The sequence below is a fragment of the Tursiops truncatus genome, chromosome 2 (genome assembly GCF_011762595.2).
Source record: "Tursiops truncatus isolate mTurTru1 chromosome 2, mTurTru1.mat.Y, whole genome shotgun sequence".
Lineage (NCBI taxonomy): Eukaryota > Metazoa > Chordata > Mammalia > Artiodactyla > Delphinidae > Tursiops > Tursiops truncatus.
This window is the reverse complement of record NC_047035.1, coordinates 168170182-168185624: the sequence shown is the minus strand read 5'-3', so window position 1 is coordinate 168185624 and position 15443 is coordinate 168170182.

Genomic DNA, 15443 nt, shown 5'->3' with positions numbered 1-15443 from the left:
AGAATGAACAGCTGAGACATGCAACAACATGAAAAAGTCTCAAAACATTGTGCTAGGGCTTCCCTGGTGGCACAGTTGTTGAGAATGCGCCTGCCGATGCAGGGGACACGGGTTCGTGCCCCGGTCCGGGAAGATCCCACATGCCGCAGAATGGCTGGGCCCGTGAGCCATGGCCGCTGAGCCTGCGCATCTGGAGCCTGTGGTCCACAACGGGAGAGGCCACAACAGTGAGAGGCCCGCATACCACACACACACACAAAAAAACATTGTGCTAAGTGAAATATTCCAAACACAAAATACCATATACTGTATGATTCCATTTTTATGAATTCTTTAAAAATTAAAACTATAGTGATCGAAGGCAGATTAGTGATTGCCAGAAGCAGAGGTTGGGCTAGCAATTGACTCCAAAGGGGCAGGAAGGAGCTTTTGTGGGGGGGCAGGGAATGGAACTATTTCTATAATACGAAGTGGTTCAATATATCATGAAGTGGTTACAAAAAAAAAAAAAGACACTTCTAGACACTCCCTAAACTTCCTATCATCTCATATATTCCATAGTCCTCCAACTGCATCCGTTCCTTATCACCCCTACCACTCTCTTCTTCATGCTAACCACCACACCCAAAATATACACACTCCACTAGTTTCGGGGGGAGGGCACCATTTGTGACCGCAGCTGCTACAGTTCATAGCACCCAAAAGGAGGGACAAAACGTTGCAAGTTGGCAGTAGCAATGATCATGAGAAAGCTGGCATGAACAGCCCCCAAGTGTTAGAAAAATCTATCAAAACACAATTATATGCTCTATTTCATCCATCTTGAGATGCTCTTTTTTTTTTCACATTTTAACTTCTCTGACACAGGGATGCGTCTTTCAGTTGATGACATCATGCAATTGTCATTGGCTATGTTTTTCTTTTCCTTAGCGATACATGGTACACCTTAGAACTGACGGCATCCCCGGAGTCAATAAACTGCAGGATGGCTGGACAGAGGATACACAGGCTATTGCTGTGGCTTACAGGGGTAAGACAGCAGAGATGGGAGCAAAGTCTGAATCTAGAGGACTGGAACACTTGCCCTGGGCCAGAGTCTCCCTGTTATGTTTGAAATTAACAGCCCTGTCCCCACCTATTCCTGTCCCTGGTTAAAGCTGAGGAGGTACCCTGGCAAGTCGTGCCAACAGACTCTGTAGCAAGAAGTCACTAAGAGGGCTTCCCTGGTGGCGCAGTGGTTGAGAGTCTGCCTGCCGATGCAGGGGACACGGGTTCGTGCCCCGGTCCGGGAAGATCCCACATGCCGCGGAACGGCTAGGCCCGTGAGCCATGGCCACTGAGCCTGCGGGTCCGGAGGCTGTGCTCCGCAACGGGAAGAGGCCACAACAGCGAGAGGCCCGCGTACCGAAAAAAAAAAAAAAAAAAAGAAGAAGTCAGTAAGAGAAATTGCTGGAAGAGACAGTGCTAGGGAAAGGTAACAAGAGCAGGCTCCATCTCCAGCAGATGGCGCCACAGAGAAGACACAGAGATGGGTTTGGGCCTGGCTTGCTGGAGTTAGAGCATGGTTGGCCAACTGCACTATGAAGTTAGGTGACTAAGGAGCGGGCCACAGTGCTACTAGTGGACTAGAGGACAGGACCTCTCCACTATAATGACTTATCTTTCTGAACGTCAGTTTCTTCAACTGTAAAATGAGGGGTAATAATAGTACCAACCTAAAAGAATGAGTACATTGATTAAAAAGGCATATAAAGGGACTTCCCTGGTGGTGCAGTGGTTAAGAATCCACCTGCCAATGCAGGGGACACGGGTTCGAGCCCTGGTCCGGGAAGACCCCACATGACACAGAGCAACTAAGCCTGTGCGCCACAACTACTGAGCCTGCGCTCTAGAGCCTGCAAGCCACAACTACTGAGCCCGCGTGCCACAACTACTGAAGCCCGTGCACCTAGAGCCCGTGCTCTGCAACAAGAGAAGCCACCGCAATGAGAAGCCCGAGCACTGCAACGAAGGGTAGTCCCCGCTCACCGCAACTAGAGAAAGCCCACGCGCAGCAACAAAGACCCAACGCAGCCAAAAATAAATTAATTAATTAATTTTGAAAAAAGACATATAAAAAACATATGTGATGCCGCGGAGCGGCTGCGCCCGTGAGCCATGGCCGCTGAGCCTGCGCGTCCGGAGCCTGTTGCTCCGCAACGGGAGAGGCCACAACAGTGAGAGGCCCGCGTACCGCAAAAAAAAAAAAAAAAAAAAAAAAAAAAAAACATATGTGAGGACTAAAAACAGTGCCTGCCATATGGTAAGTATTCAATAATTTTATGTATCATCATAGTCATTTCCATAAATATTTAAAAATACATCCAATTCATTCATTCACTCATTCTTTCAACAAACATACTTAGCAGTTATGATGCTAGGAGCTGAATAGTTTATTGTATTTTGTTACTGTTCTTTACGTCTTTTTAATCTGCTTAGAAATTGCCTGTAGCAAATGCCAGGTCCTCATAAGTTTAACTTACCCTCCTCAACATATTTTATTTCTGTTCCATCATCCTGCCAGTTAAGCAATTAGTTGAAAATACAGCCAGAGTTTTTACTCTTTATATTAAAACCAATACTATTGACTCATCACAGGATGTCCCTGCTGTTAGCATGCCAACAATGATATAGAAAAACACAAAAGGCTGAAAAAAAGAGAAACAGAAAGTGGCTTTGTCACTTAAGGAGCTGTGATTGTAAGACAGTCACTTGCAAAATGAAGACAATACTACACTGGCACAGATTTTTGGGAGAAACAAATGAAATTTTTTTTTTTTTTTTTTTCAGTACGCGGGCCTCTCACTGTTGTGGCCTCTCCCGTTGCGGGGCTTCAGACGCTCAGGCTCAGCGGCCATGGCTCACGGGCCCAGCCGCTCCGCGGCATGTGGGATCTTCCCGGACCGGGGCACGAACCCGTGTCCCCTGCATCGGCAGGCGGACTCTCAACCACTGCGCCACCAGGGAAGCCCAAACAAATGAAATTTTGAACTTCCCTGGTGGTGCAGTGGTTAAGAATCTGCCTGCCAGTGCAGGGGACACGGGTTTGATCCCTGGTCCAGGAAGATCCCACATGCTGCAGAGCAACTAAGCCCGTGTGCCACAATTACTGAGCCTGTGCTCTAGAGCTGGTGTGCCGCAACTACTGAACCCATGTGCTGCAACTACTGAAGCCCGCGTGCTTAGAGCCCATGCTCCTCAACAAAAGAAGCCACCGCAATGAGAAGCCCGTGCATAGCAAGGAAGGGTAGCCTCCACTCTCCACAGCTACAGAAAGTCCACACGCAGCAACGAAGACCCAATGCAGCCAAAAAAAAAAAAAATATATATATATATATATATATATAAAGTTTCTAGACTTACAATAAATTGTGATAAATCTGCTTTAAAAAAAAGAAACAAATGAAATTTTATATGTGAAAATGCATAAATTTATTATTATGAGTAGACCCTACTCATAATAGGTTTTGTTATCAAAAATAACATACTACTCCAAAACTAATATGTCAATTACACCTCAATTTTTTTAAATTAGAAATTATTTTCTTTTGATTGATAAAGATTTTTAGCAATAAATATATTTATATAGTAATTTCCTACTGAAGAATTCATGAATTTAGGTCTCAGAATTCCTAAGAGAGCTAAGAGACAGAACTTAATATGTTACTCTGAGTTTATATACCATTTTTTATTGTATTGAAGAAAGGAAATTATCCAAGATTTATTAATGGGCACTAGTGCTAGATCTATAATTTGTATTTCCTACTTCCCAAATTTGCATTTCTCCCCTTGATTCTAAGACCCTTAGCCTTTCAAAAGGAAAAACATACTTTTAGACCAGAGGTTTCTCAACCCTGGCTGCTCAGTAGAATCATCTGGGAGCTTTTGAAAAATACTAATGCTCAGGCCTTACCAGTTACATCAGAATCTCTGAGTGCGGAGTCTGGACATGTGTCATTCTAAAAGCTTCCCAGGTGATTCTAATGTGATCCAATGTTGAGAATCACTAGTAGTGAATTAAGTGTCAGTGACGCAATTTAAAAATCACACACGTGCAACAATACACTTTCTGATGTCAACTTCTCACCTGACATGGTTTTGTTGAGCAGGACCTGCACACAAGGCACAGCGCTGAGTGTTGACTGTCATGGCATCCCCATCACCCTTTACTTATACTTGTTGAGGTTAATAGTCCACCTTACTGTATAGATATTTGTGTACGTATTTAAGCCAACTTTTAGAATATACCTTTCTTGAAGACAAGAACGATGACAGTGCCCTTTAATGGCAGAACTTCACTAATTCTTTTAGTTGCCCGCCTTATAATTTCACTGTAGAATGGCCCTGTATCCCATCTCCCCAGCTTTCACTCCCACCTTGCACCTCCCCTCTGACTAATACACCTATTTTCTTTTCCTATTTTCAGCTTTCACATCCACACACTTAATTTCGTTTTCATAGAATTCCATTCACCATTCATACTCATTCTTCCAAATGTTTCCCCCCACCCCAAAATCACCAGAATGGCTTTACAATTCTTCCTCTCCCTCCATGGTTCTTCCCTTACAGTTTCACCCTTTTCCACTTCCTGCTGACTCTTTGCCTCATTCCTTCTCCCTACCACTTAACCGCCTTTCTTCTAAGTTCCCCACAAGGGGTATTAGCCCTATTCAAAAGTCTTAGTTGCCTGAGGGACAGAGCTGGGCTGTTCCGGAGCATCACTTCTGGCCAGTGTTGGCGAGGCATTCCATGAGAGCTCGACCTTGAAACAAAAGAAAGGGTAGCAGTGGGGAAGACCAGATCACCCATTCATGCATACTGGATAGGCAAGGTGGGGGACAAGCAGTGGGTGAGGGTATGGGCCATTGCTGAAACGCCAAGTGGAAGAGGTAAGCCAAGAAGAATAGACAGCAAGTTCATGGATCCAGCCAAGAGGAGATAGGTTAGAGTCAGGGACAGATAGAGAGGAAACATAGGTAACGAAGTGCAGAGATCAGAGTCCGTGAGCCAGTTAATGAATGGACTATTTACAGCTTCGAGCGTGAACAGCACTCCACACCTCTTTCTGCTGTACCCTGTCAGTCTTATAGCCCTTAGATGCTTTCTCACTCGGCTCGTTATAGACCTTCTTCCTCAGTGTTACCACATTGGGACTTGGTGGCATAAGAGGTGAAAATTGCTATGAAGCTATAGTCCTTAGACGGTAGACAGATACGTTATTCTTATATGTGATTCCTATCAACAGGGGGAATAAGGAGGTAATGCCAGGAATTATGGGGGCTGGGCTGAACCAGGCAGAAGTGCTGACCCAGAGAGGTGGAAGCAGAGGTAATCTTAGGGGTAAATGCACGTTACTGTTGTGAAGAGAAATCGAAAGTCCATGCTGAAAGGACAGCATCAAGCATGAGATTGGAGGGACAAGTATAAAGCCAGAAATAGGAGGAGGGGCAAGGGATCAAGAGCCAGAGGGATCAGAAATATGTTCATGAAGCCGAGTGCAATCATGAAATCAACACTCATCGGCCCAGCCTGTGCACAATGTATCAGGGCAGGCATTCGTGAGGATTGGACTCGTGTGCTAGGGGTAGCTAGCCAGCTTACGGACACAGGGTCAGATTAATTTCCTCCAATAGGTCCATCCTACCAGGCAGGATAGGCCCAGAGCTGCCCATCTGGGTTTTCTTGATGGAGGTTGGAGCTGCTGTCTTGGGTGTGTGTGAGTAGCCCGTGGCCATCCTTCAGTCTGTGCCCCTCCCACGGGACCAGCGTTGGAACAGGTCTCGAAGGCTGTGGCTACATCAACCTCACTAATCATTTATCTGGGCCTCAGGTAAGGTTGCTGGGGTGAGTCTTTAGAGCGTGTAATAGAGGACAGGTGCTAAAACGTGTGGACTAGCAGGTACAGGGGGAACTGAAAACGGAAGGCAATCGGAGCTATGAACTTTGTAATTCCGAACTTTGTAACAGACTCCCCGGCAAGTACAGACGGGGAGGACGGTGGAAGGAGAGCCAGGAGATCTCCCATCGGAATCATTCCCCTTGCTATCTGCTGCTTATTGACCATGGCCTTGGATTGTAGTGTCCCTTGTAATGCTGAGGGAGTCCTACTGGTGTTTCTGAGCAGTCTGAGCTCCTGTACAGAATTGACCAGGAGCTGGGCTCACAGAGGTGCTGGCTGATACCAGGAAGAGGTGGTAGTAAGACCATAAATACCACAAAAGGGTGTATTCAGGGGACATGAGTTCAGAGAGCCGTTGTTTCTGGACTACTCCCTTATCTTGTTCATCTTTGCCGTCATTAAGGTGCACAAAGAGTGCCACTTTCCAAGCTCCTCTGAAAATTGTTGTCCACGATAAATCCTGCAGCTGCATAAGAATATCTGGGTTTTGAAGATGGGGAGTTCCAAACTGTCCCAGGAGAGTCATTAATGCAGACAATGTTTCAGACTAAATCACAAGACATAGGGTCCTTGAGCACAGTCCTGCCCTGTCCTCCCCCAAATGGGGGGTAGAGGATCCACTTGGGGGTCCTCTACCCTCAGCATAACTTGGTGACAGTAAGCGACAGCTCTATCAGAAGCTCTTCCTTGGCCTTGTTACAACCATCCTCCAATCCCGTAAGGTGAATAACATCACCACCTGGGCAGACAGAGACACGGCATGATCAAGTGACTCGCCCGGTCACATAGCTCTGAGCAGAGGACCCAGAACTTGAACCCAGGTTGGCCTTGTTTCAAAGTCCATGATCTTACCAACTAAGTTAGCACTGCCTCAAGGTAGAGGACAGTACTGGGGGACAATAAAGCATAGCTGAAGGCCACGTCAGTCAGATGACGGTCAGGGCTTGTTGATTTCAACATTAGTTCTCATCACAGCCAAAAGGGAAGGGAAAGAGAGTACAAATTATGGGCACCTGGTGTTCCAGAAAGGCACTGGAGCCCAGCTATGCTAGAATCCATCTAAATCCAATGTGGAGGTTTTCAGTGAGTCTTTGCTGGGCTGCCTAGAAAAAGATGTTTTCGCTGTTGTTGCTTGTTTGTTTTTATTTCTTTTTATCAAGGGCCAAACCTGCTTCTGATGGTTAATTGATGACTTTCTCAAAATGGCTATGTTTATACTCACTCAAGGCTCATTCTAGGGCCTAGGAAACATCGGGACAGCAATAAATTAATCAAAAGAATCATTTAAATCAAAGAAAGAGTCTAAATAGGAAGAATTACAGTATCTTTAAAACAAACACAACCATATTATAGAAATTTGGAAAATAGAGAAAATAAAATCACATGTAATTCCAACTCTATTACACAATCACTGTTACCATTTGATACAATTTATATACATATTTTATATGCATATTTATAGACTTGTAATAATTCTGTGCATATTATTTCATATCTTCTTAAAACAATATTATATCATATGCACTTTTCCATCTAGAGTAATAATCTTCATAAGTTTACCTAGTTATATAATATTTCATTAAGTGGGCTATAACTAAAATTAATTTAAATCATTCCTCTGCTGTTGGATATTTAGGTCATTGCAAGTTTTTGCTATTATAAATTATTCTGCAGTGAACATCTTTATGCAAATGGCATTTTATTTGCATAAAATATTTTAGATTCATTACTTCTTTTTTTGCGGTACGCGGGCCTCTCACTGTTGTGGCGTCTCCCGTTGCGGAGCACAGGCTCCGGACGCGCAGGCTCAGCGGCCATGGCTCACGGGCCCAGCCGCTCCGCGACATGTGGGATCTTCCCGGACCGGGGCACGAACCCGTGTCCCCTGCATCAGCAGACAGGCTCTCAACCACGGCGCCACCAGGGAAGGCCTAGATTCATTACTTTTTATATTTCCTACCACTCTAGGCCAGATCTTAAGCACCACACAGCTCCATTAATGAATTCATGTGCTAGCCAGTGTCCCCAGCTTCTGATCTACCCTGCATAACACTAAGAGATTAATCATCCTAAAATGCTACTTTCATCATGTCACTTTCTTACTTAAGATATCCTTCCCTGCCTGCCCTCCACCACGTGGTCTAATTGGACTATTCTATTATAACCTTTACAGACCAAATTGGAAGTAGATTGGGGCCCCAATGGCTAATCAGCAGGACCCAGGAAATAAACTGGAGCCAGTGGGACTAGATTTAGAATACACCAAGCCAGGAACAGTGTCGGGTCCCAAGATGCGTGTCACAGTGTCTCTGGAGCAAGAAATTCTTGGGTCCAGTTCAAGTTGGATCCACCCAAGAGGGCTCATCCGGTAAGGAAGGGCCAAGCCTTAATGCTTACTGAGCAGTGGTAATGCACGTGGTCAGGATGGACCGGAAATCAGAGTCCACGGGAAGTTGATCCAGTGGATGGAGCAGTGTCACCCACACTGGGCGCAGAAGCCAGCAAAATCTAGACAGGGCATCAGAGCCCAGTAGGTCCAGGTTTGTGCCATGGTTCCAGAACTACCGATTACTAGAGTGCAAACAAGGAGCAGGACAGAAGCCCGGCAGTATGACCTAGGATTGCGTGGGGAGCAACAGGAAGGGCCGTACCTACAAGCAGCAGGCAGGCTTGTAAGCAGTCAGGTTTTCAGGGAGTCACTACATTAGATGTGTGGTTGACAGCGGCAGACGACACCTGGAACTAGCGGGCCCGGTTCTTAATCAATTACCCATAGACAGAGAAAACGTATGACTCAGAGACTGTGAACACTTAGCCTGTGGGTGCGGGCACCCACTATCTGTAGGTGGCAGAGACTGACATCCAGAAAGATCCTCCACCAAAGACAAAATAAGGAAAACACACGTCTACGTGTGTATAATAAAATGCACATGTCTGCAGCAGCCCACCAGCCTCTCAGCACTCCTTTTGCTCTTTGGTTAGAAGACATTATATGGTTAAAAAGATAGATAATGCCCTATCAGTTTCACATAAACAACACTCTAGTGTAAATCATCTATTTCTCCACAAATTAGGAATTAGCCGAAAGCTGATTTAGGTTGAGGGCAGAAAGAAGGCAAGAGAAATTCGGAGCAGGTAGTGCACTATTAGCCATTGTATTAGTCAGGGTTCTCCAGAGAAACAGAACCAATAGGCCATATATATAGAGAGAGAGAGAGAGAGAGAGAGAAATTTATTTTAAGGAATTTTAAGGAATTGGCGCATGCAGTTGTGGGAACCGGCAACTCCAAACTCTGCAGGTGGGCCATGGGCCAGCAGGCTGGACCCAGGGAAGAGGTGATGCTGCAGTCTTGTGTCCCAAGAACTCCTGGAGATAGAATTCCTCCCTCTTTGGGGAACCTCAGTCATTTTCTCTTAAGGCCTTCATCCGATTGGATGACCACCCTCAAACCCCATTATGGAGGGTAATCCGCATTACTCAAAGTCTACTGATTTAAATGGTTGGTCATATTGAAAAAGCAACATCTAAACTGGTTTTTGACCAAACAACTGGGTACCGCAGCCTAGCCAAGTTGACACACAAAAATAACCATCACAGCCATGAAGCAAATCGGGGTCGCTGAACCCCTGGGCTTGGGAGAGAGATAAAGACAAATGTATCTTCTCCCACCTCTTCCTAGATGGTGTGACCAAACCCAAATTTCTCATTCTTATGTTTAAGAACTTAGTCCTCGTGGCGCCTGAACACAAGCCTTCACTCGAGTCAGGTCAGCTCTGCCTCTTTCCCATTCACTAGCGTTCACTCGCGGCCACCCCTGATGCTGTGAATCTCAAACCTCTCTGCCTGTCCAGTCCTCCCAACTCCCTCAAGAACGAGCTCCCAACGATACTTCTCTACCAAGATCTCTTTCGCATGTGGGCTCACACCTGTGGTGGCACTGTCCTTCTGACCAGCTCGTAAAGGAAAGATACAACGCGGCATCAAAAAAAGCCACCGTTAGAGGAATGAAACCTGGAACTAGGATTCTCCCCTCTGCATGTTAGTCAACCTGAAAGACCAGCCATACGAAGGAACGCGTTTGAGAGCCATTCTCCACCTACTCATGAAGCTCGAGAACACGGCGGGGACTCTTCAAGGTCAGCAACACTTTTTCACAGCTGAGTCCTGGTTCCTTTAAACCTTCCCGTATTGCATCATATATTTAGTTGACTGTAGCCAAATTAAGCACAGATGATAATACAGAGTTGATTTTTTATTTTTGAGATAAAATTTACATGCAGCTAAATGTATAGATTTTAAGTGTACAATTAAATGAGATTTGATTCATGTATACACGTGTGTAAACACCACCCTGGTCAAGATAAAGACATTTCACTACAATGCTTTCCTCATGGAATTGACTTTTTAAATTTCTTCTATTTTTCTTTAGTTTTTAAATTAATAGAATTTATTCTTTAAGAGCAGTTTTAGGCTACAGAAAAATGAGCAGACAGTGCAGAGTTCCCATGTACCCCGTTAATCCTCCAACCAAGCTTTCCTTACTCTCAGCATCTTGCATTAGTATGGAACGTTCGTTACAATCGATGAGCCTATATTGATACATTATGACTAACTAAAGTTAACCTTCTGGGTAGACTTTGCGTTGTACGTTCTACGGGTTCTGACAAATGTATAATGACGTGTATACACAATTACAGTATCATACACAATAATTTCACTGCCCTAAAAATCCCTTGGGCTTCACCGATTCATCCCTCTCTCCCTCCCCTAACCCCTGGAAACCACTGGTCTTATTGTTTCCGTAATTTTGCCTTTTCCACAATGTCATACTGTTGAAATCACACAGGGTGCATTTTTCTGATTGGCTTCTTTCACTTAGCAATATGAAGTTAAGTTTCCTCTATGTTTTTTCATTGGCTTAATAGCTCATTTCTTTTCATCACTGAATAATATTCCATAGTGTGAATGTAGCACAGCCTGTTTATCCATTCACTGACTGAAGAGCTTCCAGGTTTTGACAATTATGAATAAAGCTGCTGAAAACATGTGTGGGCAGGTTTTCATAAGGACATTAAGTTTTCAACTCATTCGGGTAAATACCAAGGAGCATGACTGCTGGATCATATGGTAAGATTATGTTTGGGTTTATAAAAACAAACAAATAAGAAAAACTACTAAAGTGTCTTCCAAAGTGGCTGTATTCTCACCAACAATGAATTAGTTACTGTTGCTCTGCACCCTCACTAGCATCTGGTGTATCAGTGTTTTGGATTTTAGCCATTCTAATAGGTACGTAGTGATATTTTATTGTTGTTTTAATCTGTGATTCCTTAATAACGTATGATGTTGAGCACCTTTTCATATAATTATTTGCCACTTGTATATCTTCTTTGGTGAGGTGTCTGTTCAGATCTTTTTCCCATTAAAACAAATTGAATTGTTTTCTTATGGTTGAGTTTTAAAAGTTCTTTATATCTTGTGAATATCAGTCCTTTAACAGATATGTGTTTTGCGAAGATTTTCTCCAACTTGTGGCCATTTCTTTCTCTGAACGGTGTCCCTTGCAGAAGTTTTAAAAATTTTAATGAAGTCCAACTTATCAATTTTTTCTTTCATGGATCACGTTTTAGTCTTTTTTTGTCTTTTTTTTGGCCACACCACATGGCACGAGGGATTTTAGTTCCCTGTTCATCTGTCGATGGAAACTTAGGTTGCTTCCATGCCCTGGCTATTGGAAATAGTACTGCAGTGAACACCGAGGTGCACGTGTCTTTTTGAATTACGGTTTTCTCAGGGTATATGCCCAATAGTTGGATTGCTGTGTCATACGGTTAAATACCTTACTTTTAAATGCAAAAGGACAGCCCATGATCACTGGGCAATTGAGGAACACCTCCAGTGTTGTTCTTTTTCAAGATTGCTTTGGATATTTTAGGTCTTTTGCCCTTCTACATAAGTGTTCTGATTTTTTCCGCCATAGATCTGTTTTGTCTGTTCTAAAACCTCATATAAATGGAATCAAATCGTATGTATTCCAGCTTTGTTCACTCAGCATACTGCCTGTGAAATTCACCCACAATGCTGCATGTACAAGTAGTACATTCCTTTTGATTACTGAGCAGTATTACACTGTATATCATAATTTTTAATACATCTTCCTACAGATAGATTTTTTTTTCTCCAGAGTTGGGCTATTATGAAGAGAGCTGCCACAAATATTCTCATCCAAGTCTTTGAGTGGATATACGGTTTCGTCTCTCTTGGGTATATACCTAGGAGAGAAATTATCAAACCTTTTCCAAAGTGATTTTATAATTTTACATTTTACTCTCAGCAATTTCTGAGGGCTCTGGTTGCTTCACACCCTCCTCTCAACATTTTCCGTCATCAATTTTTTAAAAATATATTAGCCATTAGAATGGTATCTCACAGGTTTTATTTTGTTTTCAGAAGTGCGTATTTACTTATTTTGGAAACAATCTCCAACTTAAGAAAAGTTGCAGGTAAAGTACAAAGTACATTAGCCCACTTGAACCAGTTGAGAGTAGTTGCCAGTATCATGTTCTTTACTCCCAAACAGTATTTTCTACAGAAAAGGATATCTTCCCGCTTAATCACACCTTCGTCAAAATCAGCAAGTTTGCATTATTACATTACTACTATTTAATCCTTTTATCCCATTTAAATTTTACCAATTGTCCCAATAACATTCACATACGTACATTGTATTTGTTTGTCACATCTCTTGAGTGTCCTTCAGACTAGAACGGTTCCTCAGTCTTTCCTTGATTTTCGTGACCTTGACAATTCTGAAGATTACAGAATAGTTATTCTGTAGAACGTCCCTCAGTTAGATTCAGCTAATGAATCCTTGACAGGAGGATTGCAGAAGTGATGTTGTGTGTGTTTTTCTCATTGCATCCCGTCAGGCGGCTTTGACTTCCATTTGTCCCGTTACTAGAGATGCTATCTCTGCTCATCTGATTAAGATGATGTCTGCCACGCTTCTCCACTGTAAAGTTACTTTTTCCCTTTGTAATTAATAAGTGCTTTATGAGTAGGTAATTTCAGACTATGTAAATATCTGTTCCTCATCTAACTTTCAACTCATTCACATATTTATTTATTTCAAATGTGGATTTATGGATTCTTGTTTTATTCAATGGCTTCTAATTCATTACTATTATTTATTGTGATGTCATACTGTCCCAGATTTTGCCAGTGGGAGCCCATCCAAGCTGGATTCTCTGTCCTTTGACGGATCACCACCATTCTTTGGAGATTTACTTATTTTCTGGCACAAAATGTTCCAGGCTTATTTTGTACGTTCCCTACCCCAGTCCTCAGATCATTCATGTAGTCAAAAAGCCTTGATTCTTTTGGTTGAGAATGTTTTTCAGAAGTCAAGATTAGGCCTTTATATGTGCTCATTGCCATTAGGATGTTGATGCTTTTGAGCCTTGTCTGTGATCAGAGCTAGAAATTATATGGGTGCGTGTGTCTACGGATATATACATCCACATATATACATATATTCATGGACATATATACAGGTATATATGTACATACATACACATATTACATCTGTATTTATGTGTTTACTTATGTATATTGAAAGCCATTGATTCACATGAATTCCAATACTACTGGTTCATTCTAGTTTCCTGCTCTTATGTTTGTAAACTCCCTTTTCTGACCATAAGAAACATAATACCCACTATCATTAATATACTTTCTGCTATTTGTTTTCTATTTGTCGTATTCATTCTCTGTTCCTCTGTACCTCTTTTCCTGCCTTCTTTTGGGTTATCTGAACATTTTATAGTATTCTACTTTGATTTCTCTGATGGCTTTTTAGCTATATAGCTTCCATTATTTCTAGTACTTGCTCTAAAGATTTCAGTATACGTCTTCAGCTTGTCACAATCTACTTAGGGTTTATATTGTACTACTTTACATAAAATGTAGCAGACAACACAGTTATAATTTGCAGTATGCAGTCATATGACTTTTCAAGAAGTTAAGAAAACAAAAGAAAATATGTACATACCCTTATATTTACCCAAATACTTACCATTTCCTGTGCTCTTTATTGCATCCACTGAATCCAAGTTACCATCTGGTGTCATTCCCCTTCCACCTGAAAAATTCCCTTTAGTACTGCCATAAGAAATACTAAATATACAAGTCTGCTGGGGATACATAGTCTCAACTTTTATCTGAAAATATCTTTTTTTTTTTTTTTTTTTTTTTTTGCTGCACCGCGTGGCACGTGGGATCTTAGTTCCCCAACCAGGGATCGAACCCACTCCCCCTGCATTAGAAGTTCAGAGTCTTAATCACTGGACCGCCAGGGAAGTCCCAATCTGAAAATATCCTTATTTGCCTTCGTTTTTGGAAAGATAACTTTGCTACACATAAAATTCTGGGTTAACAGTTTTATTTATTTCAGTACTTAAGGACATCATTCAATTGCTGTCAAGGGTTGGGCTCCCTGGGAGACAGACTCTGAAATGGAGCTTATCCAGCAGTTTGTTTACTAAGGAGTTTCCTTGCTATCAAAAGCTTGCAAAGGGGAAGGAAGCAAGAGTAGCGAAAAGGAAAAGTTGGGCTGTGATGCACGCCCTGTAACAGCCTCAGCTGACCCTCTGGGGGAGATCTGGAGCAGGGATGGCTCTTTGGATTGTCTTGTATTTCACCAAGATGGTCAGTTCTTTATGCTCCTGCATTGATCAGTCACTGGCTGAAGGCATTCCAGGAAGGGACATGACCTTGAGCGAGGCAGCTCTCTACAGCTGAGGCAAAGCCTGAAAGAGGCTGACAACTGAAGGCTCCTCGCAGCTGGGGCAACAAGTTTTTCACTGAGGGAATCTGGGTGTGCATCACGTTCTTCTGGCCTCCATTGTTTCCGATGAGAAGTCTGCCATCATTTGTATTATTGTTTCTCTTTATGTAACGTATAGGTTTTATTTTCTCCTGGCTCCTTTCTCTTCAGATTTCAGCAGTGTGTCATGGGTCTAGTGTAGTTTTCTTTGTATTTCTTCTGCTTGTGGTTCACTGATCTCCTTGGATCCATAAGTTAGTGTTTCTAAAGTTGGAGGTTTTCAGCCATGATTTCTTGAAATATTTTTTCTTCCCTCTTCTCTTTTACTCCATCTGGCACTCTCGTTACATGGATTTGACTGCTTGGTATTGTCCTACAGCTCTCTGAGGATCTATTTATTTTTCTTCTATACTTCCTCTCCTTTTTCTTGAATTTGGACAATTAGTCTTCAGAGAGTTCATTTTTAATATCTTCACCCAGATTTTATCATTGTCATCTGTGGGAAACCAACCAGGCTAATCCCCCACTACCAGGAGCCGAATTTCCCAGTATTACTATTTTGCTCCATGCTGGAATCACACCCCCTTCCCCATCCCAGTTTTCTTTGTTAGTAGAACAGAAATTGTATTAAAATGTCCATCCTCCTCCCATGTATCTCTGGGGGCAAATCCTGATTTGTC